General features: G+C 35.4%; 1 protein-coding gene across 1 annotated transcript in view; it reads right to left on the minus strand.

The window, feature by feature from the left end:
• LOC106010046 (uncharacterized) overlaps positions 1–26,919 on the minus strand; it is a 164,468-nt gene that overhangs the window by 24,915 nt on the left and 112,634 nt on the right. Inside the window, exons 7-8 of the mRNA XM_087188715.1 lie at positions 14,715–17,107; positions 1–7,581 (exon numbers count right to left, since the gene is read on the minus strand). The exon at positions 1–7,581 is cut by the window's left edge and continues 24,915 nt beyond it. The gene's annotated coding sequence lies outside the window, so the exon portion shown is untranslated. The remainder of the gene's footprint in view (positions 7,582–14,714; positions 17,108–26,919) is intronic.

Raw genomic sequence — 26,919 nt, forward strand, 5'->3', positions numbered from 1 at the left:
GATAAGAGCACCATGAAGAATGAGTAGGCCTGTCTTTAAAATGTTGGAGAGGCAGATGTTTGCAGGAAAATAAGCCTATTTGTATTGCAAAAGTCTGTCTGTGCTCTCTCTCTGTGCTGTGTAAGGCTTTGTCATCCATTATTGTAGCATGATGTTTAAAGGTTGAGGGTGTGAGAGGAAAGGAGCTTGCTATAGGCAATTCCATTTCTATCATCTGTATTAAAAGAAAAAAAGCATCATTCCAGTAGAAGAGAAAATACCGGTTTTTATCAATAACTCTAGAATTTCACAGCTTTGCTTCACTCTTCTAACCTCTCCCAAATTAGCTCTCAGCTTCCACCAAGATGCCATAGCATAGCCTGGACTGCGTCAGAATGGAACATACAGATCTGCCCTGAGCATAATGGCTGAATTACAGTCACAGTGTCACAGGAGAATATGTTATACAATCAAATTCATTTATGAACAGGCATTCTTATTATCAGCTTCACAAGAGAGGAGAAAAAAATTTTAAAACAGCTGGCTAATAAATAAAAGAAGCTGATCAGTTGTCCCTGGAATACATATTGTTTGGAATAAAAGGTTAATTTCATCAGCAGAAAAATTACAATCAGAGCAGAAATGGCAGTAATCAAACAGGAGTGAGTAGTGGCAACAACATATCCTGAAAAGCAGTGGAAAACTGGAAAGAAGTTGGGACAACTAACAGACCCACCATTGCATTAAGCCAGTGGAGAGAATTCATGATGGATAAATTTCAAATCAATTAAGGAAGTCAGAAGCAGCAAGGAGCGGAGAAAAAGATGAGTTTCTACTGATAGTGAGAGAAGAAACTTTAACCTCTGTCAAGTGTGAGGCTTAAGAAAACATTGTCTCACACCTCACGTCTTTCTCCTAAATATTAATATCCTACTCTACCCCCCCTTTATACACATTTCTTATATAAACAGGAACATGGCTCCTTCCTCAGAGTTAAGAAGGCAAAACCTAGATATAGAGAAATTTGTCCTGAATGGTAAAATAAACAATCTCCTTCCTTTGAACATTTGTCTCAGTGATTTCCTGAAATAGAATCACCTCAATAGTATTGACGTGGAGAAAAAGGTTGCTCACGTACTTGGCTCTGACATGGGCAGTGTGCATCTGCTCATTCCCTCGGTGGCTGGGTCATAGTGTCCCAGGGTAAAAGTGAGCCATATCCGAACATCTGAAGAGATATTTTCCAACTTCACAGGCTCTCCACCAGAACTGCACCCTAGGAGCATCCCTGTCCCTTAGGTGGGTAGATCTCCCCTGAGCTCTATAATTCACTCCTCACATCTAATTACAGTGGACCCTCGAGTTACCACCAGCCAGACATATGAACAATTTGGGTTATGACCAGAATTTTAATTTTAACTGACTACCGAAGTCTTGAGTTTATGACCTGAATGCTGGCCCCTTGTGCTTCCAAATGGTCTCAGATACAGGTTTAACCCTTAACTAGTTCTAGAAGGAGCATTACTTTCTGTGTGGGGTTAATTGAGAAATCCAGGGTGAACGTCTCTCTAAGGATGCTGAGATCGGCCTGTGTACAGCAGAGAGACTCTGAAGACTGTGTAGAGGAGCCTGAGCCTTCATTGACCAACCTGAGTTACAAGCAGCCTTCAAGAATGAATTGAGTTTGTAAGTCAAGAGTCCACTCTAACTCCAACAACTCCAATTCTTCCTCTCTCCAAATTAAGAAGCACTGATAAAGGTCACCTGAGGCTCAGATACAGAAAGAAAGAAAAAAGAAAGAAAGAAAGAAAGAAAGAAAGAAAGAAAGAAAGAAAGAAAGAAAGAAAGAAAGAAAGAAAGAGAAAGAGAGAGAAAGAAAGAGAGAAAGAGAGAAAGAAAGAAAGAAAGAGAAAGAAAGAAAGAAAGAAAGAAAGAAAGAAAGAAAGAAAGAAAGAAAGAAAGAAAAAGAAAGAAAGAAAAGATGTGTGAGGCTCCTATTCCCTAGGGTTTATTTTGTACTTTCAAAAATTTGAATCTAAAAGTTAACAAGTTTTAAGAGGTTAATTTGCATATTTGTTTTGTAGGTTTTTAATAAATATGAATTAGTTTCCCTTCTAACCAATGTCAAGTTAAACATCCAAGGAAGTTAAAAAAAATCATTTACCAAAGATTTTAAGGTTTTGTTTCATTTGATATCAAAAAAGCAAACCACAACTCATAAAATAATATCACCAAGTAATTGTATCTAGAATCTATAAGAAGATTCATCAAATGGCTGCATTATACCTCAGAGGAGATCAGAGGGTTCTATGAGCTAAGACCTAAAGAAATATATTTGATTGATTAAATTAATTATTTTACTGCTTAATCCATAAAGTCTCAGGGTTTTTACTATGTACACAGCTTTCTATGAATTCAAAGATGAACTCAGGTCTTTCTGATTCTAAAATTTATGCCCTTTCAATTCCACATTTAAATAGCCTAGAAATCTCTTAGGACTAATCTACAGCATCATACCAGAGAGGTGGATTGACATTTCCTGCTTCTGTACCAAGATGTTCAACAAAAATGGCATACTGGCCTCAAGGAAGATTTAGACACAGATGCTATCTTTCTACATTGTTTTCCTCTGTGTTTATTTTGTGTGAGCTGCAAACCTGATAACAGTGGATCTAAGTCAAAGACTAATGTATCAAATGTGTGTTGTGTTGGGTGTTTGTGTTGACCTATGTGGGCACTTGAAGAGAAAACAAACTGTTAGTGAACATGGATGTGTTCATACAGATCAGCTGAGAGATGAGAGTAGATGTGTGAGACAGCTGTGAGCAGTGAACCTGATGAAAACATCTGATGACTCTGGAGGAAAAAAGGAGATGGAAGATTTTTGGGTAGAAGACTCTTCCAACTGCCACACAGTTCCAAGTTTGTTAATGAGAAGCCCTCAGTCCAAGGGGTGCTGCATCTTATAGGAAAGGGCTGCCTTTTACCCACACTGTGCTGTCATTGGCTGAAAGCAGCCCACCAGGAAGTATGGTTTCAAGGAAATGCTTCAGTTCATCCAGAGGAGGAGATGAAGTGCTATCACTGAATTAGTTATGTTCCTCCTGCAAGAGATCTCATAGTGTATTTTTTGGCCACTACAACTAATGCACTTTTTGCAACATTTCTTTCCATCTCAAATAGAGAGGCTGACTAAATTAATGACTTCAACCCATTCCAAAGATGAGCTATTTCAAGGACTGGTAAAGGAGAGTAATTTATTTCATAAACTTTTATTAAGCACAAACCATAGTCCAGGCACCATGCTATTTGCCATACATAGGGAAGTAATTGAAACGTAGCCTCAAAGAACTTGTAAGTACATTTGTATGCGACAGAAGAAAATAATATGCAATGAGTGGGTATTACATGCTAAAACCAAATAAGATGTAGTTTATCCTTTTACCATGCTTATGACGTAGTCACCTACATGAAGAACTTAAAAAAAACACAAGTACCAAGTATAAAGAAAAGTAACTCTCACAGTTGACAAATATTAGCAGTAAGGCAAATACTATATGAGAAAAACTGGACATCTTCATTTTTAAGATAAAAGAATTTAGGATTTGTCAAGTGATATAAAATCTTTTCACTAATAAGCTGCTTTACTAATTAAATCTATTAATATAACGGCAAAGAAAATAAATGAAATTCTTTCATTGTATGTGGGGAGCAAAAATAAATAACATGGCTCAAGCATTATTAGTGACTCTCTACAGTGAGAAAATGAAAGCAGAGAAGGGGAATAGAAATTTGAAGAGGTGAAAAGGTTGACTGAAGCTTTATGTGGATGTAGGAAGAATAAAATCTGTACTAAATCACAATAACAATTCATTAATTTAAGTTTTTATTCATGTTTTTACAACAGGCAGTTTTTTGTAGGTGCCAGATGGTAAAAACACAAAGATTAATGAGCCATGATCACTGCCCTCACATTGCCCTCTGAACAGTGGGAGAAAGAAAGCAAATAATCAATATCACATCTCAAAAATGCTAATTTATGAGCTAAAAGTGAAATATCAATATATCTTTATTTTCACATTTCTAAGCAAACCAGTGATGGAAATAATGATAAATTTCACCACATAAACAGAGGTTAAACCCCTTGATATCAAGCAAATCAATAATTGGCAATGTGATAATGGGTGCACTGTAATTTTTTAAACACTCCAAAGAGCCACCTAAATAAGTTAGGGTGGTAAAGAACACACACACACACACACACACACACACACACACATAAACACATTCGCAACATTCTCAGTGAAACTATGCACAGAGCACTCAATGAGCTTGATCCCAGGCATACGTGTGGCCAAACTACCAAGAGCTGAGTGACCTTCAAAGATTAATGACAATGCATTATGAGTGTTGAGGACTCCAAGGTTAATACGCACTAGTTTTACAAGCCATGGAAACCCAAATTATTTTCCAAAATAATTACAATGAAAATGGAATGATCCTATTAAAATGGAAGCTGGAGGAAAGGATTTGAAAACAACATACATATCTGTATGGAAAATGTCCCATGGGAGCAAATGTTGTTTGTGAATAGGAGACAATCAAACAGAGCTATGTCAATGTAAATCTTTGGGAAAAATAGAAAATTCTCATTTTATTACACAGAGCCTTACTCTCAAGAAACACAACTGAATATGTACTGAAATGAGCAGAGCAAGAGCACTCTGTGTAAAAAGAGAGGCGTTTTTGATGGTTTTCTGAGACCATTCAGAGGACAGGAGTCTCAGGAAGTGGCATAAAGCGGAAGTCTGAAGCTTGTCTGTAGCTCATGGTGAAGCAGGCAGTTGAAGACTGAAATGTATTCTGATCTAGACCTAAATTTCAATCACAGAAAAACAGCTACAAAGAGGCTGTATTTTAAGTATTTCTACTAACAGAAAGGAAACTCTCAATCTAAGGGGTTCACCACAGGAAAATCATCCTACAGCCTAAGAAAACTCACAACATTAAAATATGGAAATGAAAAAAATCATTATTATCTCCAACTTTTAGCATTTTCATTGACGAGAAAATAATGAAAATTAACCTAATGATATGTCAATGAACAGAGAATGCAGTAGGAAAATTTGTCTACCAAATAAGCAAAAGTGACCTAAAGGAAATTCAGAAGATAAAGAAAACAACTACAGCTTTGAAAATAGTCCAAATCCCAAAGGAAAGAACCAGAAAATGTATGACTAGACAACAAGAGCATATAAAACCAACAGGACTCAAAAATAAGTTAGGAACAAATTCAATAAAATTTGAAATAAACAGAATTCAAGACTGAATATGTGTCACAATGTGTACAGAAGCCAAATGGAAAGAAAAGAAAATTCAAAAAATTTAGACAGAAATTTAAAAAGAGAATAAGAGATTTAGTAAAATAAGAGGGAAAAGGCTGGCCAATAGGATCAAATATATGACATTTTTGGAGTCTTCAAAAGGCAAATTAGGGGCTGGGGATTTAGCTCAGTGGTTCTGGCGCCTGCCTTGCAAGCGCAAGTTCCTGAGTTTGATCCCTGGTACCAAAAAAAAAAAGCAAACTAAAGCAAAACACAGAGCAAATATTTAAAACTGTAATCCAAAAAGACAATCCTGAAAGTTTAAAAAACATTAAGTATTTAAATCTATCTTTGGAAGTATATCATACACCTCCTAGATAATAATTTAAAATAAATCATGAGAATTTAAGGGTAAAAATAAAGTTGGGGAAGTTGGCCTAAAACTAAATCAAGGCAGATGTAGCGGTGTACATTGAATCTCAACTACCTAAGATGTTGAGGCAGGACTATCACAAGTTCAAGACCAGCTTGAGAAACTTCACAAAACCCTGTCTCAGAATTTTAAAAAATAAATAAATAAAAGATCTGGGGGTCTAGCTCACCAGTAAGGCTTTCCTAGCATGCATGCAGTCCTGGGTTCAATCCCCAGTATGGCAAAAAGAAAAAATCTAAGTCAATCATAAAGAAAAGAAAATCAGACAGATACCAGATTTTTGACAGCAACATAGCAACATTGCATTTTTAGAAAAAAAATGAACAGCATTTTAAAGATAACCAGGGAAATAAAAAATGGTCAAAGGATCTTACATTCTACTAAACCATCCAACTACAAAAGTGAAATATAAAGTCATTTAAAAAAATATCATTCTAGGGTCCAGGATTTAGGTCAGTGGTTCTGTCGCCTGCTTTGCAACCTCAAGGACCCAAGTTCAATCCCTGGTACCAAAAAAAAAAAAACATTATATAAAAAAATTTTGTGCTACAGTACTATTATTTCCTGAAGAATGTATAATAAACTATAGGCAACTTAAAATGATTAGAACAGCTGTGGCATAAGATCTAGGGATAAGAATTTAACAGATTTGTAGAAATAAGCTCAAAATACATAGAAAAAAATCCAGAAAATACTATGAATAGGATATATACTCTAAAAATGTAGAAATAGTATTTATTTATTTATGGTACTGGGAATCAAACTCAGGGCCTTGTTCTTACCAGGCAGGCACTGCACGGCTGAGCTATATCCCTGGCCCTAGAAATAGTATTTAAACAAAGAAGAAAAAAAGAAAAAGATGGAAGTATTCATTGAAAATTAGAAAAAAATTGATTTCTTCAACAAATAATAGCTGAAAGTTAAAAGGGTTAGACTTAATGATAAAAAAAAAAGTCAAATAGAAATGAAAGTATAATTTAGACCTAAAGTTGTCAAAGGGCCAAATCTGGTCTACTGCTTATTTATGTAAGTAGTGTTTTATTAGAATACAGCCAGACCCATTTATTTAGATATTGGCTATGGTTGCTTATGCACTACCATGGCAGAATTAAAAGTTGGGACAGAAACTGTTGGCCCATAAGTGTAAAATATTTACTATCTCATCTTTTCCAGAAAATATTTTCTGATCATTCTTTTATGCTATGAACATATCCAATAAAATAGTGAAAAAATTAGAGAATGTGAGAGGGAAAGGAGAAGAGGAGGGGAAAAAGCAAATAATAGCTAACTTTCATGAGTTACTGCTAACAGAAAAACAACATTTGGAATCTAGAGAATAAATGGTTAATCCAGCCCCTCAGAGAAAGAAATGCCAGAAAGGGGCTAGAAATGCAAGAAATATATTAATTTTAAAAGTGTCTATGAGAAAAAATGTGGAGAAAACCAGCAGTGTCTAGAGCACTGTGAGACAATAGTACAGGCCCAACCACAAGTGAATGAGCAACAAAACAAAAGAAAATGAGTAAAAGAATATTAGACTGCAGTGGAATTCTTAAAAAATATAATCAAACAACACTTTAAGGAGTCCCCAAACCAAAATTGTTTTTCACAGGCATCCTTTGTCTCCCAGACATGGGTCTGCCTTGATACTCCTACTGGAAACCATAGGCTTGGCAGCATTCCAAAGATGGGTTTCAGGAATGCAGCAGCTAAAGCCCTCAGACAGCTTTACTCTTGCATATGTCAGAGAGGGATGCTTTCTTTCAGGTGCCACAGCCCATCCTTTTGTCCATAGATGCAGTAGAACTCAAGGAGCAGCTCTTCCATAATCCCTCCAGGTTTCTCCTGCAATTAGGAAATTTACAAAAGGGAAAGGAGTTGGCAACTTGCTACAACCAGTAATCTCCCTCACTCTCCTCAACTTTCCATTTGAATGTGCTCTCACTCTCTGCTATAATCTCAGTAGGTCTTGACAACCTGGTGATTTGATCCACATAATGAAAGATATAGGCATAATCATTCATTCAGATGGGTCAAGAGGTAAGAACTAAAATTTTATGCAACTAGAACAAGAATAAAAACTATACTTAATCACAGTAAAAATTCATTAATTTTGTGGTGTTTTCTCAAAAAGCATTTATTTGTCAGTATCTGATGGTGAAAACATAGAAGTTAATGGGACACTTGGCCACTTGTTCTGTGGTATGTGAAATTATTTCTTTTACAACTTGGATTTCTCCATCAGGAAAGACTAAGTTATGCCAAATTTATACATTCATCTGTGACCCAAATGACTGAATGTAATATATGAACATTTTTGCTATTATAAAATGAAACAAAAATACTTTTGAGTAAAGAGGGAAATCTGACTCAATTGTGTCACTTGAGCTCCTTGTAGGAGCTCTTCTAAGGCAAGCTCATAAGAATTTACAAAGGTGTGGGCAGGGTCCAAAGAGAAGAAGCAGGAATGGTGAAGCACCCCAGGACTAGCAAGTGTGAAAAACAGTTACCATTGTGAGGCCACTTGGACTCCAGAACCACCCTGAAAGAGCTATCATCTGAGGACTCTGCACAGCCAGGCCATTCAGCAGGAAAGAAGCTAGGGGAATAAACACCTAAACCTCACGCTCTTTACTTCAAATCTTCTCTCCTCTCAGGAATAGGAACAGAGGCCAGAGAGCCCAATGATGCAGTTTAAAGCAGTAAGGTGAGACTGGTATTGGGTCTTCTCTCAGAGAACGATAGAGATGAGTTGAGAACAAACATGGGGAAAAGCAGAGAATAACCAGTGTCCCCAAAATATAATGCACCTTATTTGATGAGCTAATAGCATTAAGGTTGTATAAGAATGGCTTCCTTATTTTTAAGGAGATGTACCAAAATTTGTAGGAATAAAATGGCTCTGTATCTGGGGCATCCCTTTTAAAACTTCAAACTAAATGAAATACAAAAAGGGTAGATGAAGCAAATATGGCAAAATTTGATAACTTTGACTCTAGATAATGGACATATGGAGTTTTCAGGGATGCTCCTATTTTTGAATGTCTGAGTTTTCATAATAAAAATAGAATGCTTAAACATAATGACATGCAAACAATATTATTAAAAATATTTACATCAAATATATGAAGTTATAAAATTAATAAAAATGCAAAAGAATAAATGTGCAAATATATAAAGTTTTCAAAAAGGGAAACAAATACCTAAAAGAAATAAATTGAAAACCTTTATTTTTAAATGAAAAGTATGCATACTCATATGCATTTGGGGGTTTGGTGTTGCCTTCTTTGTTTACCTCATAGTTGGGGTGAAATGGATGCTGTTTATATTTTTCGTGAAAGAGAAAATCATTGCAGTCTCACTGGAAAGCAAATTATTTGGCAATAGGCACCAAGATGTAAAAAAGTACTTATGGGAAACTAGACCTCACAATAAATGTACATACAAAAATCACTTTATGTTACTATAGTATTTTAAAAGGCAATTTTTAAGAAACTTAAAAAATTCTTGGGAGGAAAATAAAACCTAGTAAGAAGTGATTTTAATTTAAATATAAAAAAATTCAAGTGACTCAGGAAAGATGATTCACAGCTCTTAGGTTCTTTCAAGTCATCTGAGACACTTCTAAAATTTCTGTTATTATGATAATTTGGCTTAATCAACATAGAGTATTCTGTAGATATCTATTTAATATCCAAAATATCCATCAGACCAATTCTTTCTGTTCCAAGAATTTTCCACTCATTCTTCTAGAAGAAAGAACACTTTTACTTAAGTTGGTTATAAATTATTTTTGCCTTATTAAATATGCAACACAACAAAACAAAAACATTTCAGAACACAAACCATAAAATGAAACCTTCAATTACTATACACTTCCCCAAACCCTATTCCTTTTCTCAGAGAAAATCTCAAAGCATATCATTCCAGAAGTTTTATACATATGTACTTTATATGTGTGTTTGTATATAACCATATGTATTCATGTTACATAAAGGGCATGTCTACATACATGCATATTATTATATGTACATGTATACATGTTTGGATAAGTACATATGTGTCTGTATACATACAAAAACAATCCAAAATTTAATCATTTAAAATTACTTTCCATTTTCAAAGATTTCATCAATTTATAACCTATCAACAGTGTTAGATCACTTGCTGGCCAATATTATCTATTAATTAGTTCAAATTTTGTCAATCTTATGAAAGTAAAATATCTGTATTTAAAAGGGTAACAATTTTCATATTTTTGTCCATCATCTGTGCATCTTCAGTAGTAAATTGACAATAATCTATTATTGATTTTTCTATTTATTTTTTCCTTTTGATATTCAGTAGGTTTCAATGGAGGATTTATGTATACTTATCCTTTATCTATTGCTGTAGTATCAATATTTGCTCCTACATTTTTTGTTTACATTTACTTTAGTGATGACATCTTTGTTGTAGATGTGTTAAATTTTCATATAAAAGGTAAATTTCATTGAAGGCAAATTTGCTAGTTATCATGGTTTGTGTCTAGATGTTCCCCAAAAGCCTCATGTGGTCATAGGCTATTTTGGAGGTGGCTGAATCTGGAGTGTGTGATTGATTCATGGTGAGGGCTAGGCCCAAGGGCACTAGGACTAAGGGTGTGAGTGCTACCAGCCCTAAGTAGTCAAAATAAGATAAAAGGGACAGAAAGATGCTGTTAAGGCCCCTCTTGCTTTGCTACCTTCTGACCACCATGAACTGTTTCTCCTCTGCAAGGCCTGTCATGCCACCCTGCCTTGAAGCCAACTGATTATGGACTGAAACCTCTACAAATTGTAAGCCAAATAAGCCTTTCCCCCTTTAATTTCAGGTGTTAGGAATTTTGTCTTAGCAATGAGAGAAAAGTAACTAAGACACTAGTCATCTTTTGAAAATTTTGATATTATATGAGTTTTATTTTTATATTTATGTTATATTTAATTTTATATTTTATATGAGTTTTATTCTGAAGATAATTTGACACTGATATTTTTAAAATAATTGCCATTATCTCTCCCTGTATTTTTATCACTGGCTTACACATTATATTTTTAAGTTCTTAAATATAATTTCCAAGAAAAATGCAATTTATCTGAATTTTTATATTCACCGTCAAACAATATATCTATTACAATATTGCATAACAATAACAATATACATAACAATATTACATAATGTTTTAATCGCTTTGACCTTGATGCATAAATCCTCTCCTAATTTTTACAACTAGTGGTGTTCTATATTTAGATAGATCATACTTGCCAAAGTCAAAACTATTTTATTGGTCTTTTGAAGAATCGGCTTTCTTTCTTTTTTTTTTTTTGCTTAAATTCTTTTATTGGTACATTTTAGGTATACAATACATTGGGTATTTGTACCTGTACACGATGTATCTTGGTTCTTATTTTTTCCCTATTCCCTGTCCTCCCTTCACCACCTCCACCCAACTTTCTTTCTTTATGGTTCAAGTCTACTTCATTAATTCTTGCCTATTTTATTTATTCCTAGTTCTACTGTCTTTGAGTTTCTTTTGTCATTTTACTGATATATCAATGAATGTTTCCCCTTTATTCAGGTTTTCTTATTATCTAATAATATTTGTACTCAAAAGGATCTAACTAATGTTTATACTCATTTAAAGTTTCACAATAGAAAATCTCAATGTATTTACATTTTCACAATTGATGTATTTGATTTTATACTATTACACATTCTCTTTATGTTGTGATTATTTTTGCCCTTGTGATTTAAAAAGTAAGTGTCTAGGGTGGGGGATTTCCTCAGAGGTTCCACAACCTGCTTTGCAAGCAAAAGGATAGGAGTTCAATCCCTGGCACCAAAAAGAAAAAGAAAAAAAAAGTAAATGTCTAATTTTTATTATACAGATGTTAAAGTTTTATTTTTAAAATACTGTATTAAAGTGTTTCTAATTATGAATATCAATAATTTCAGAACATATCCTGATCTCTTCTACTTAAAATGAGTATATTACTATACTTGTTTATTTCACTTTTACCTTTCACATTTTTATTTTTTCTTATATTCTGTATTTAAGCCTTCCTCATTTTTAAATCATTATTATAATTTTGCTAAGATACTGTTGTCCTCTATCATCAGGTCTTTTTCTTAGCATCATGTGAAAATTTTTTTTGTCTCAGTTAACTTGAATATGTGTTTAAAGTCATAGTTGTTTGATTTTAGACTAAAGCAAATGATTGCCTTTTAGTATTTCCCTTCCCTTTTCCCATGTGACAGGAACTTGCCTGGACCCAGAGTTCTGAAATCACAGCATCCTCCCATCAAACCTCTTACAGTAGAGCTTGCAACCTCATGGGTCAGGACCCAGTGACAGGTGCATTGAGAGGGTCTGAAACCACTGCAGCCCTCAAGGTGGCTGAGTGAGCCCCTTGCAGTGACCACCATGGTAGTCAGGGCCTGTGGGACAGTTTCCGTCACTGTAGTATGCATTTCCTTCACCCTACAGCCTGTGTGTTTCTTCTTTCTGTAGAACTTCCAGAATTTATCAGATTGTGTCTCTATTCAGTATTTTCTAGTTAAATTTGACAATTCATAGAGCCATTTGAACTACAAAATAAGCTTATTTTTTAAGTTGGAATATATTCTCTGATAATCCTTTTGCATGTATTTTCCAGTCATTTGCTTTTTATCATCTTTAGAAACAAAAACAAGTTTCTATATTTTGGATCTTTGTTGTTCATCTTTTAACATTTATATCGTTTCCATTAGCTGTTTTCACTTTATTTTTCCACTGCAAAAAGAGAAGTTTCCTTAAAGCCTAATAAGCTAAATTTTTATGTAACTCTGGATTGTTTGCAATTTCAGTCTTGTTCTTTACTTTGTCTGCCACAGGTAGAAAATTATTTTTTCACATTTTAATAAATTTTCTAACTTACTGTGTCTCAACAGCTTCAGATTACATTCTGTCTCTTGGGCCATGAATGTTTTCACCTTTATTGTCTTATGTTCTATTCTACAGGTATATCTTATTTTATGAAATGTTATAGAATCTAAAATTGTATATAGATTGGTGCTATAAAGCATATACACTTTCTTGACCTCTTAACACTTTTCTGCATTCTTTTTGTTACCAAAGATTTTCATATGTCTTATATTGTTGTTTTTTCTTTGTATTTTACAGAACAGTGAGAATTCCATACAGGCATCTATTCCCTCCCACAAATAGATAACTAAATTATTTTGAAACCTCTTACTTTCTAATTTAATGTCACTGGTTTTCTTCCATTTCATTCAAAATTGAAGAGTTAATAAATAGCCTATATTTTCAGTTATTTGGAAGTCTGAGGAATACAGAGAATGAATTGCTGGCAATGCACCTTTTCGTGTTTTTTTTTCAGTGTTTCTATGACTAGGAAAGATCTTAAACTATACACCAGAAGGAGCATCCTAGTGTTGTCATCAAGTACCTCAAGAAAAACATTAATCTGTATTTCTTTTAAAAATTTATCAAAATTTATTTTTGTTCACTGTCTACCTAGTAACAACCACCTAAGCCCCAGCCTTCTGACATTTCTACCCTCACATTCCGTCTGGTCTCCTCCAAGTGACTGCCCTCATCCACAACAGTGAAGGACTCTGCTGTTTTGAACAGATACTCATTTTCTTTCCCAAAGGAAATGTATGTAGCTTGAGACCATAACACCAAGCAAAATAAGTCAGATACAGGTCAAACACAGGATGATTTTTCTTATATGAGAAACCCAAAGTGTAAATATTTTAAAAGACTAAAATAAAGGTAGATGTTAGCAAACAGGAAAGTAGACTTTGTGGAAATAGGAAGGAGCTCTTAGAATGAGGAATGAGAGACAAAGAAAGAGTGAGAAAAAGGAGAAACAAAAAGGATCAAGATACAATATTCATAGGTACCAATTTCTAGAACCTGAGCCTATATTGCATCTACTACCAGTGACTGGCCTTATGAATGTCTTGCAATTAAACGATAAATCTTGTCTTCTGTCTTTTGTGCCCAAACACTGCTAGAAAAATATTTTTGCAGTATTTAGCCTCTTACTCCCTGCATGATGGATGGATTATTTTAGGATGTCTAGTGTTTAGTGCAGGAGACCGCACTGAAAAGGCTTTATATATTATTGATTTGGCTTATAATTCAGCTATTGATTAAAATTAGGAGTCATTTCAAGGCCTAAGTGTGAATTGCTAAATGAGCTCTTGGCTGGTGTATGGAGACAGTGCCAATGGTCACACTGGAGGTCTCAGTGATCGATGAGGTTGTGATGTCTCTACTAGCAAGGAAACACTGCAGCAGAGGAAGTATGACTCTGTGAAGCCATTCTCCAAGATCAAACACGAGCTAAAGACAATGCAGGTGTATTCTTAGCTACAACTTTGTAAGATAGCACAGGTGGCTTGTTAACCATGAACTGGTCTTCGTAAGTATACCTCATTACTCCCCTTTTCCAAGCCTGGCTCATTAGCGCATTATTTCTGCTATTCCTTACATCTGCCTTCACATCTCCTTGCTGTGTTGTATAATCGTAAATACTGACTAATCCAGAGATCTTGGTCTTAGCCAGGAGAGCTATGATAAGTCTTAGCCAAGATAGAGCTAAGATCAATTCCAGGACCCTCAAGTAATAAGCTATGATTCTTTATTCTTTACTCCTTGTTCTTTGTATATTATTCTTTCATCCTCTGCTATACCCCCAATCAGGCAATCAGCCATCCCCTGATAATTAACTGGTGGTTGGGCTATCAACCCAACATTTAGGATCCCCATTTCAAATGAAGATCCATACCAATGACCATGGGGAACTCAAAATTTGGAGCTGAAGTGATTAAAGTTTAGAACACAGATAGATCATATAGATCATGTCATCTGTTTTAGTCCATTTTGTGCTGGTAAAACAGAATACCAGACACTGGGTAATTTGTGAAGAAAATAAATGTATTTGACTCACAATTCTGGAGGCTGGGAGTTCAATATTGAGGGACCACTTCTCGTGAGGCATCATAACATAGAGAAAGGCACCGCATGGAAAGAGCAGAGAGGGCCAAAGGAGGCTGAATTCGCTTTCATAACAAATCTTCACTCTCAAAAATAAACATAACCCCACAATAATTAATAATGTTAATCTATTCATGAAGGCTGAGATCTCATGACCTAATCACATTTTAAAGGTCTCACCTCTCAACATTGGTGTATTGGGGATAAAATTTCCAACACATAAAATTTGAGGGTCACATTCAAACTACACCAGCAACTATATCGTGGTAAAATTTTTAGCACTTCATTTCATCTGATCAATATAGACCTGTCTGCTATATTTCATATAATAAGCGAGAAATCTGTACATACAACTGTATAATGAAGTTGAAACAGGAAGTATGTGTGAGCTCCTACTTGTATTTGAAGTTACTGCAGGGTGTAGAAAGATTTTGCATTAGAGATGACTTAGTTCATTATAGATGACTTAGTCCAGTCAAGTCGAATGCTGGCCACAGTATTTACACAATAATGATGTCTGTACATCTGATGTCTGTACACAATAATAATGTGTCTATACACATGATATGGTATCCAAGAACCATATGTAGTGTGGAGTACTGTACTTGAAATATGCCAGAATGACCTGAGAAGCTATGTTTTAATTGTACTCCACTGTAATTAATTTAAGTAGCCAAATGCATTGAACGTGGTCTATATCACAGCATTGACTTGCTTTAATCAACTTTTGTCAGGTCTTAGAAATTGAAAGAAGCACAAGCCTTCTCTCTCAAGGACTTCTGCATCTTGTCTTTCCACTAGACCATTTCATACGGTCAATGTGCGTTAACTCAGGGATGTAGTATGCTGAAATAGGGTCATTCTGCTTTTGCAGAGAACAGGGCAATTTGATCCTCACCTTGTCTTTTCCTCTCCCTCTAGAGTCCCTTCTATCCATGGAGTTCTGAGATCAATGACCACATCAATGATCTCAATAATCTTTTCCCTTCCTTCCCAGGAAGTGGCAAAATTAGTTTTCATGAAAGAAATTCAAGCCTCTCATTGTGTTGTTTTTGAATGTATGAGGAGCCTCTTGGGAAATACATTAATTAAACCCAGAGAATATCGCTGTACAGAAGTTACTACTTCTCCATTTCATAGATGAAGAGTGGGCAGAAAAAATTAATAAAGACTATGAGAAAATATTTGCTCAGAGCCCCAGCTGGACTCAAAGTCAGTTTTAAGGTCTGTGAATTTTCCTCTCAATCTCAGACCTATCCTCTCTGTATTTACTGTTATGACCATAAATCATTTTCATTAACCATAAGCACATGGCACATAGTAAATCTATTCTCATAGCAAGAAACAGATTTCTCCATCCAAAAATAGGTAGATAAGATAGAACATAAAATTATTGTTAGCCACTTTATCCTGTAAATTCCAACAAATCTATTTTATAGGCTTACTCCATGGAAAGGGTTTAGAAATACATGTTAGTGAACAAACGAATTGTTATTTCTCTTTCTACTCTAGTTTAGCCAGATGGAAAATATCATCAAACCAATGAGCTTCTTACATAATTTCCAAATCATCCACACAGAAAGTGGATACTTCTGCCTCCAAATCTCTATCACCTACAGAGTCTGCCAAAGGTAGCTATATACAACAATGTGTAGGCGGATGGGGGCTTGTATCTATTTAGGGAATCTCTAAGTTCATAAGGAAGAGAGGAAGTTGCTTTTCTTTTGAGAAACAGCTTTGAAGATTTCATTCCAGAGGAAAATCTCAGTTATAAATATCCTCTCTATGCAGTTCTACCTGCCCCCAACCTCTTTTGTGCCTAAATATACTTACTGCAGAAGTCCCTTTTTTCTTTCATAATCCCTAAGGCTCTGCCAAATAGAGTTGCATTTTTGTAACAATAATTCCTATTAAAATGCAAATATCTTTGAAAATAACATATTTTGTCCATTCAATACAATCGTGGCATAAAATTAGATTTTTTGATTTGTGGGGGGGTGTAGGCTAATTATTAAGTGCAGTAGATAAGACATACAAAAAGTAGGCAAGTGGTCCTCTTATTTTACTATACGTAATATCAAACTTTGTATTTTTTTAGAAAGGGAAGATTTTTGGTCTCACCTCAGTGATTCTAACTCAGTAGGTTTTTAGTGGGTCCAGGAATCTACATTTGATGAAGTTTCTCCACAAGTATCTCTAGGTGATTCTGAAGCAGTTCTAAGACTTGGTGTACCCAAGCGATGTGTGCTGCACAGCCTGCGCACCCTCCATGGGCCTGGGAGTCACCCACTTTGATGAGGTCTTGGCTATTTGAATCTTGGAACACTGAGGCTCATAAGGTATGGGCTAAAATTGAAAAACAGATGAATATTGAAATGGACTCTGTGGGAAAGGCATGCTTTGCTAGTTTAAAATTTCATCAAGGTTTGATTTTACATCCAAGAAAAGCGCAACTTCTCTCCTTTAAGTCCTCCTCTTCCTGTTCCTCTTGTTCTTCTATAAAACTACCAGCTCCCACAGCTTGCTGTTTTATATAGTCCAATTTCATATAGACAAAATTGTTTTCTATGTTGCTTATAAATCCATCCATCATTTCTACCATTACTTTCCATAAGAAAACTAATAAAGTAGAAAAAATGCAATTACCCCCTCCCAAAAATAAGGACTTAAAATTTATACTAAGAAGGAAATTAAACTGAGAGATAGATTAGCAAATGTAAATATATTATTTTAAGATCATGATACACAGTGTATTTACCAAGGTTATTCTTTAATAGTTCTTGTTATGAAAAAATATTTTTTCATAGAAAGGCTTTTATATTTTCTTTATTTATATCTACTTGCAATACATTAAAATAAATTTTTCAAATAAGAAATTAGACAGGATTCAAGAGAAAAAGAAAATTCAACTCAATATTTTCAAGAACTAACACATATACTATGTTGTCCCTTCACACATTCCATTGATTAAGAGCAATTGAGGAATTATTGCTACATTCTAGGCTTACTTAACTCTTTATGCTTGTTCCTTTGAATGTGCTAATTGAAGCTCTATAAATTTTAAAGTAATATAAATTTATAGTCAAACACAAGAGAATATCTTAAAGGCAGTTGTGAATGAATTTTTGATTCTTCATTTATTCCTTTAGGTCAAAGGTAGTGCCTTTCTTCCTTTGTATATAATGTGTGACTTTCAGAATGGCAACATCAGTATGTCCTGGGAGTGTGTTAGTCACCAGAATTACTCACCCCACCCAAGATAAACTAAATACAAATCTTACTTTCATAAGGTATCTAGTGATGGCATGCACATCAGCATTTGAGAAGCATCATTTTATTTGACAACAAGAATTGTCTCTGAGAGAACACAGAGCCAGGATGTTAAAAATTCTCTCCAATGATGATGATGTGACATATTTTGAGTCTGGGTCTGAAAATACGCATAGAGATTATAGCTTTAAAAGTGATTTTCACAAATAAATCAGTTTTTATGAGTGCTTGTTTCTACAGAGCAAAATACATTTTTAACATTTGAAGTCCTATCAAGAACTCTGTAAAGCAAAGTTAAATTTTGCAACTTAATTATGGGCAACCCATTATCATGGGCAGATAATGGCAGAGACTCTTCCAATAGAGGGTGGGAACATGGCACATACTTTCTCAGATTTTTTACACACACATTCAAAAGCAAATAGCAATGTAAAATACATGTTTCTTCCACTCCTACCCAGATAGTAATCCTACTTAGACCGTCTGATTGTTGGACACTTTCAATGAGGTTGCACAGGAAAAAACCATTATGCATCCATGAATCAATTTAAAATTTCCTTTTTGGTTCATTGCTATATCCAAAAGCAAACTTTTTTTTTTAAATTCATACTACAAACTCTAATATCCTACCTAGATGCCTGACATAAAAGACATCACTAAATTGTGAAAATATATACAAAAATAAGGAGGAAGGAATGAATAAAAGATGTATTCATGATTATATGTCTATTTTCTCTTTGTAATATAAAAAATCTATTTCATTTAGTCACTGGCTTCCTAGAAGGCGAATTCCAGATACTCCAAATTGGGGCTTGATTTCTACTACCTTGATCTCTTCACTTGTGGAGATAAGTGTAAGTGACTTGTTTACCATTAAAGAATTTCTGTGCCTCAAGAAACATTTATTTCATGTTATTCCTTAACTGCAGCCCTCTGACAAAGCGATCAGTGAGGGAAAAAAATGCAGAAATTTTTTAAGCCATATGTAAAAGAGTAGGCAGATGAACACAAAGCCATCAGTATAATCTGTAAAAAACCTAAAAACATGTTCCTGTGATGAACTCACAATATATGTGATGAAATGCTCATTTTTACTCACCACAAAAACACTATACTATGTTGTTGACCCAATTTTTGGTCATTTAAATTATGTTATCCTTAATTTACTGATTTCCTCTTGCCAACTTTGCATTTCTTAAGTTTATGACAATTTCTGATTTCTTCTTATATCATTTTTATAAAATTTCTTCCACTTTAACAGTTTCCGCTAAAATTTTTGATCTATTGTTGTTGAGTAACATTTTGTATGTAATCAGCATCTCATGCACGGGACTTGACATTAACAGTAGTATGGAAATGGCATTCATTCATTAGACAGAGGTGACAACTAGTATTATTCTTTGAAAAAATACATCCCCCACGTATATGTGTAGAATAAAGAGAGGCAGATATTTGTGATTCAGCTTATCTAATCTAAAATCATCTATACTATATAAATGGCTATATGTAGTTTGACTAACTGATGAAAAGTAAACATAACTTGACATAAATTTTAATAGAATAAATATAATTTGATTTCATGTAAGACTCTGCCTTTATTATTGGAAGATGGAGCCTAACTACCTTTGTAAATATACAAGGAGATGTATAAGCCACGTGCAGCGTATGCAGCATTCAAGAAGCTAATGCTATCAAAGTACTCCACTGATAATGAAACACAAGCCTCAAAGGACAGTGAGAATATTATTCCATATAATGTATTATGCATCAATAGTTTCAGGCGGCCAAATTCTACCAGCCTCTCAGGCCACAACAACAGAGTGAGTGAAAAGAATATTAAGTATTAACTGATTCAAAAGCTGGAAAAATGAAAGAGAGACCAAGAAGAGCAAAATATCTGTCTCTCTCAGTCAGTTCAAATCAAAAATCAAATCTGTATTTATTGTCATTCAGCCCCACATATTTACTTGTCAAATTAAGACTATTTCAAATCAATCCTTTATTATAAATATCTACATTTCAATTTCAACTATTTAGCAAGTGTATCCCAGATACCTTTAGATTAATTCTAACTGAACTTTTTCCTTCTTCTCGCATATAAAAATTATACTGCCACCAACAGAAAACTTTTAAAAATATTTACTGAAGTCTCTTTGTTCCATATAGTGTCTAGTTGTCATTTTAAGAAAGATACATTGGGTTCATTAGCAGGAAATAGTCAATACTTTCAATTTTTAACACCAAAACTACACCTTAATCTTTAAAATCCCTTTCTATTGATCTTTGTCACATAATATATCCAATAGACATATTTTAGTCAGCTTGAGTTTCTTTCTCATTATTGTATAAGAAATGGATAGACAACTTCTCTAATGCTTCTTACCATAGGAAATACGTGCTTCTTTCTTGTGCACCATATGAAGAATTAATATTGGTCAAATTAACAGAAGACAGGAAAATTTAATACCAGGCAAATTTACAAATACTTGAATGCATACTTTGAAATGGCAATGCTAATGCAGTGTAAGTAGTACAGAGAGAAGTTTTTTTCAAGTCTGTCATTCTCCAAAACAAGACAGACTACCAATTCCCCTATTGAGTTTAGGCATAGTGCACGCTCCTATGTTCTAACATGTAGGGCTTTAAATATGAAGGAGACTTGTGTCTAAATATCAAGTTAATTAACTATACTACCTCAACATTGGTGTGAAGACAGATTAATAATTTCCCTGTGACCTTGCTAGCCTCTACCATCAAAGCTATGAATTCTGAAAGTCTTCTGTTCTTTCCTCCCTGTCTCTGTTTAGTAAACTCAAAATGAATCTCTTCATTGGGTTCCTATCACAATAAATGTGACCATATGTCAGCTTGTCTTTTTATTGTAACTACAAAAAGACAAGAGTCCCATTTATGAAAATAAAGTCTTGCAGGAAAATATCAGTCAAAACTTTGAGGGAAAAAAGGCTTAAAATGTGCACTTATATTACTACCAACATTTTGTAAAATAAATTTGTTGGGTGATGTAAAGATTTCTTTTTCTATTATATTTCACTTTTTAAAAACCCTTAATGTGTTAGGCAAAATGACCTCAAATAGAATCATAGAATAGTGGAATGACAGCATGTGAAGAGGGCATATGTAAATTATTTAAATGTGAGTGTCCAAGGAATAGAGAAGAAAGCTTTTGGACTCCCTGGTTAGAACCTCAGCTCTCTTTTCTATACCTTCTATCTCCTGAAAGTAACTCTCACTCACTCTCCTCTAGCGCCTCTTCAGGGTGATCCAAGAAGCTGAATATTGCCACCCAATACTTCAAGTAGTCCCTACCATGTAAGCAATATTGCAAGTATCATGAGGAAAATCCATCAAAATACAACTAATTAGCTCCTTTTCATTGGTGCGGTACAATGGTAGTTGCATCAGTCTTTTTATGATAAACCAAATGTAAGAGATCTACAACTATTTCTTTTAGACTCACACCTATTTCTTTTAGATCTACACCTATTTCTTTTCTTTTAGGAAAGAGAACACAATTCAATGCTTTATTGTTCAAGCTGTAACAGATTCTTACAAGCTAAACCTAAAGTCATACATTGCACCTAAATTGTTTGAAATGGGTCCTTTTATATAGTAGAGAACAAATGGTTTCCAGGTGTGTCAAAATTCAAAGCTAGAGCTTGGAATTCAGAACTGTTCAGTTGGATTGTAGAATTTGTTGGCTAAGACATAATGAAGATCCCTTTGTTTTTGTATCTTTGCTTCTTTGGAAATGCTCATCCTGGATGCTATGAAATTTCTATAAATTTCTAGAATAATCAAATAGTCCACTTCTTTTAGAAACCTAAGTAAATAAGAAGACACACGGCTTCTTTCATGTGACACAACACAGAGTTCAAAACGAATTTGGGGCTAAACCCTCCTGCTGGCACAGTCGGGGCAGATGGAGGTGAGCAATCTATATCTCCTCTGTGCTCCCATTTCTTTCTATTTTTTGAGCTTTTTCCCCCCCTGTATTAGCAGATGTGTGATATCCTTCTGCCTTGGGAAAGAGAAATATAAAAATACTGCCTATACGTTATTCTATCACAGAGTTCTCTTTCTCAAAACCAGAAAATGTTACAGAACCATTAAAAAATTCAGATTCACACTTTTGTGACAAATGTATCTCAATTTCATCTTATTGAAGACATGCACCAGTTTATCAATACAGAGATAATGTACTGTAGAAGGAAAAATTTAGCATTTTGCTTTGGAAAAATCAGGATCTGAAGTCCAACTTCAGTGCCTACCAACAAGTAATAACATGTCTGATTCTCAATATTCTCCTCCCCCTAATGGTGATAATGCTTAGTTTCCAAGGAAGTTGGGAGGATCAAGACAAAATATATAAAGTCAAGAACACAGTGTTTGACACAGAATACATGGTAAATGAAAGTTCTATTACTGCTGCTGGTATTATAGGAACAAATAATGTTCACACACCCGGGTTTATTCATTAATGTTTCCCAGAAGCTACCTCTAAGAAAGAACATCAAAGAGATAGAGAGGGAGAGAAAAAGAGAGGGAGTAAGACAGAGAGAACTATGAACTACTATAATGACTGATACATATTTATATTATGTTTCTAAGAAGAAGCCCTGTGTTACGATTTGGGTCTGAAACATCCCCTAGAATCTCATCTGTTGAAGGCTTGAGGCCCAGTGCAGTAGTGTTCAGAGGGGACCCTTAAAGGTAAATGCATCATGAGGACTCTGATTTCATTCATGGATAAATCCACTGGTAGAGTCATATCTAAATGGGGTATTTGGAGATGATGGAAACTTTAGAATATGAAACCTAGTTGGAGGAAGTCGTTGGGGTCATACCCATGAAGTATCTCCCTCCCTCTCTCTCTCTCTCTCCTCCACTCAACATGAACTGACCAGCTTTGCTCCACCATGTGCTCCTCACCATGATGTTCAGTCTTTCTCACAAGCCTGCAAACAATGGAGACAGCCAATTTTGGACTGAAAACTCTGAAACCATAAAACTGTGAGTCGAAATGAGTCTTTCCTACTTTTTTTTAATTAAATTCTTTTATTGGTACATTGTAGGTATACAACACAATTACATTTCTCACTGGGAATTGTACCTTTACATAATGCATCTTGGTTCTTATTTTTTCCCCATTCCTAGCCATCCCTTCACCCCCTCCACCCTTCCCTATTTACAAAGACTTTATTTCCATTTTTTCCATTTCTCAGCATTTTTCCTTTCCCTTTTTTCCTTTCCCCTGCCCCTCCCACTACCCCTACCCCTTTGGACCTTTTCTTCCTATTTTACATTTTTGATTATTCATTCTAATCATTGGTACATTTTAGGTATACAATATAATGACACTCATCATTGGAAATTTGCACCTTTACATAGTCTCTCTTGGTTTTTATTTTTCCCTCTTGCCCAGCCCTCCCTTCAACCCCTCCAGTCCTCCCTATTTACAAAGATTTTGTTCCTATTTTTCAATTTGCTCTTATTAATCCCATTCCCTTCTATCCTTTCCCCTAGCCCTCCCACTTCCTTCCCCTTTGCCCCTTTTCTTCCTATTTCACATTACCTATTATACATTTAGTCCTTATTTACACTTTCAGTTTCTCACATCAGAGAAACTATTCGGTATTTATTCATGTGTGTCCTATTTATTTCACTTAAGAGTATCACCTCAATGTGCATCCACTTAGCTATAAATGTCTCTAACTTTTCATTTTTTATGGCTGAGTAGTACTCCATTTTATAAAAAAAAAAACACATTTTCTTTATCCAGTCTCCAGTTGATGGGCATTTGGGCTGTTTCCAAGTTTTAGCTATTACAAACTGTGCTGCTATGAACATGGGTGCACATATATCACTGTGGTATGATTCTTTTAATTCTTTGGGGAAGATCCCCAGCAGTGGAATAGTGGGGTCAAATGGGACTTCCGGTCCTAGTTCTTTGAGGTATCTCCATACTGATTTCCACAGTGGTTGCTTTAAGTTGATTTTCTGAGGTATTTTGTCACAGTGGCAGAAAGCTCACACACCCTATTTCACTATGGCTTTAGGTATGAGTTCACACTTGTTAAGCATAATTATGAAGTCATTGAGAACTAACCAACCACTGTTACATAAACCAGTGAAGCCATACATGCACCTTGTAACTTTTTGTCACATGTTTTCTTATAGGCAGTGTCTCTTTGACAAACTTTATAATAGTATATATTTTTTAAATACCATTAAGTTTAGATAAATATATACATTGTAATACAAAGTGTATTTGAATAAAACTACTTTAAGCATACCAAAGTGTCTTACTTTTCTCTCATTGCTGAGACAAAATACCAGACACCCAAAGTTAAAGGGGGAAAGATTTATTTAGCTCACGGTTTGTAGAGGTTTCAGTCTATAATCAGCTGGCTCCAAAACAGGGTGGCATGGCAGACAGACATTGCAGAAGAGAAAAAGTTCTTGGTGGAAGAAGGTAGCAAAGCAAGCAAGAGGGCCAACCATAGCTCTTTCTGTTCCTTACATCTTATCCCAGCAACTTAGGGCAGGTCGCACTCACACCTTTAATCCTAGTACACTTGATCTTACCATTGCACAGAGAATCATTCAATCAATCCCAGCATCACACACTCTAGATCCAACCACCTCTGAAAAAGCCCCACCTATGACGGCATGAGGCTTTGGGGAGACATCTAGACACAAGCCACAGCACCAAGAAATAAATCTTTGACAAATCTATCCCCCCATCCCCACTGTTCTTACCTGGGTCCTTGCACTCTCCCAACACTAGGTGTCCCAATTCTACGTGTTCTCTAAGTCTCAGTTCAAAGCTCACCTATTCTTTTAAACCTAGGTAGGTGATTCCTTCCTTGTCTATATCTATCAGATAATATATTTACACATTTTTCATAATTATTATTAACAAATACAATCCTGTTTCCCCTGCAGTTATATATGCCAGAAACATAGGAATAGTCTTCATCATCATCTTTAGTTGCAACACCTCCCAACAGTCCCTTTGTACTGCCACATACTGTCTACTCCTTCTGCCACTCCCTTCATCTGTGACTTTTCATGACTTTCAACTCCTTACTGGGTCCATGGAAAAGCCTCTTGAGTGGTCTTCCTGCCTCCAGTCCTGCATCTCTGATTTTCTCCTCCACACCATTAGGACTATTTTTTCAATGCACCATACTCACCATTAGCCCAACTTTCTAAATCTCCTTTCTTTAGTCTCCTTAATGAAATTCTGACTCTAATGAAATAACTGCAGGCTGCAGCTTTAGAGGTTCACCTTCCTGAACCTATACCAGAGCTCCACCACTTTCTGATTCTGTGACTGCTGTAGTCCATTTCATGCTGTTATAACAAAGTTCCCCAGAGGTTAGAGACTTTACAGAAAAGAGATTTATTTAGCTCACCATGCTAGGGGTTCAAGAGCATGGATGTGGAACCTACTTGGCTGTATGAGGGTCTCGTGGTAGATGGCATCATGGCAGGAATGTGTGGAAAAGAGAAACTAGGTGGTGAGACAGAAAGCCAGAAACTGGAGAGCAGATACATGCTCACTATAACAACCCACTCTTGCGAGAAGTAATACACTCCTCCCAGGCCTGACCCACTCCTATGAAACAGAATTCATGAGGATAGAACCTCCAGGGCCAAAATACCTTCCAGTAGACACCAACTCCAAAGGTTCCAATATCTCAACACCACCTCATTGGAGACAAAACCTCCAGCAACAAAAACTTTGGGGGACAAACTATATCCAAAACATAGCAGTGACTTAAGCACTTAGCTTCTATAAAATGAAGATTTCTGGGAGCATTGAATGCAATGATGAATTTGTATGGATAAGCAGAGGGACTCCCACACAGAAATACTTGAAAAATATTCATCATCATTCATAAGATGATACTGTACTTGCAGCACTACCTAATCTTCTACTTTTTCCTCATCCAACTGGACACAGTCTAAGTTCTCTACTGCTTTGCCTTATAACATTATTGCTTCTACTGGAGAACTCTCTATCTTTGCTCATTTCATTAATAATAGGAATGATAATAGGAATGCATCATAAGTACAGTATAGTGCCCACAATTTTGAGCACACAGCACACAAAAAAACCTGTTTTGTTTTATTATAAATAAAATTAATTTTCTAATATGAGTTCCTTCTTCTGCAAGATAAAACTTGCCATCAATCAATTCAGGAACCCTCCTTTACCATGTCCCTTGGGCTGTGTCTATGTTCTGTGACTCTCTCATAGCGGCATGGTACTGGGAAGGGGCAGCTGCTAGTCAGGGATATTAATCAGTCTACGCTTCCATCCACTGGTAAGGCTACTGTTTTTTTCGTCCAGCTCTTAAGCATCCATCAGACAACACCGGAAATTCTCCTTGCGCTCTGCATACCTGTCATGGACCCTTGGATATTTGCTGTGCTCTTGCATCACTCTGGAACTGTGAGAGTCTCTGACATGTCTTCTTAGAATCCCCGGGGGTGCTTTCTTCTCTGGGGTCACATCTTCTCTCTGACCTTAATCCTGTCAGTGTGTGCACCCTGCTCCCTTGACAGAAGTTCTGTCTTCCCTTTCCTACCCCAGCTTAACTCCTCCTTTTGAGGATGAAGGAAATACAGTGTCCTTCCTGCGGGATCCACCAAAGGAGACTGTAAATCCTCCTTAACTTTGTCTAGTCTGATGTAACAGAATTTATTCTACAATTTCAGTCTTTCAGCATCTATTCATTTCACACCCCAATATTGCTTTTTCTCTTTCTGCAGCTCTGGCTGTAAAGAAACCTTTCAATAAAGCAGTGAAATCAGCAACCTACCTGCCCTAATTGGGAATAGTAAAGTGATAATGGGCA

This window comes from Heterocephalus glaber, unplaced genomic scaffold (assembly GCF_053883595.1).
Source record: "Heterocephalus glaber isolate CG9 unplaced genomic scaffold, H.glaber_assembly_v1.0 deba00000331, whole genome shotgun sequence".
Lineage (NCBI taxonomy): Eukaryota > Metazoa > Chordata > Mammalia > Rodentia > Bathyergidae > Heterocephalus > Heterocephalus glaber.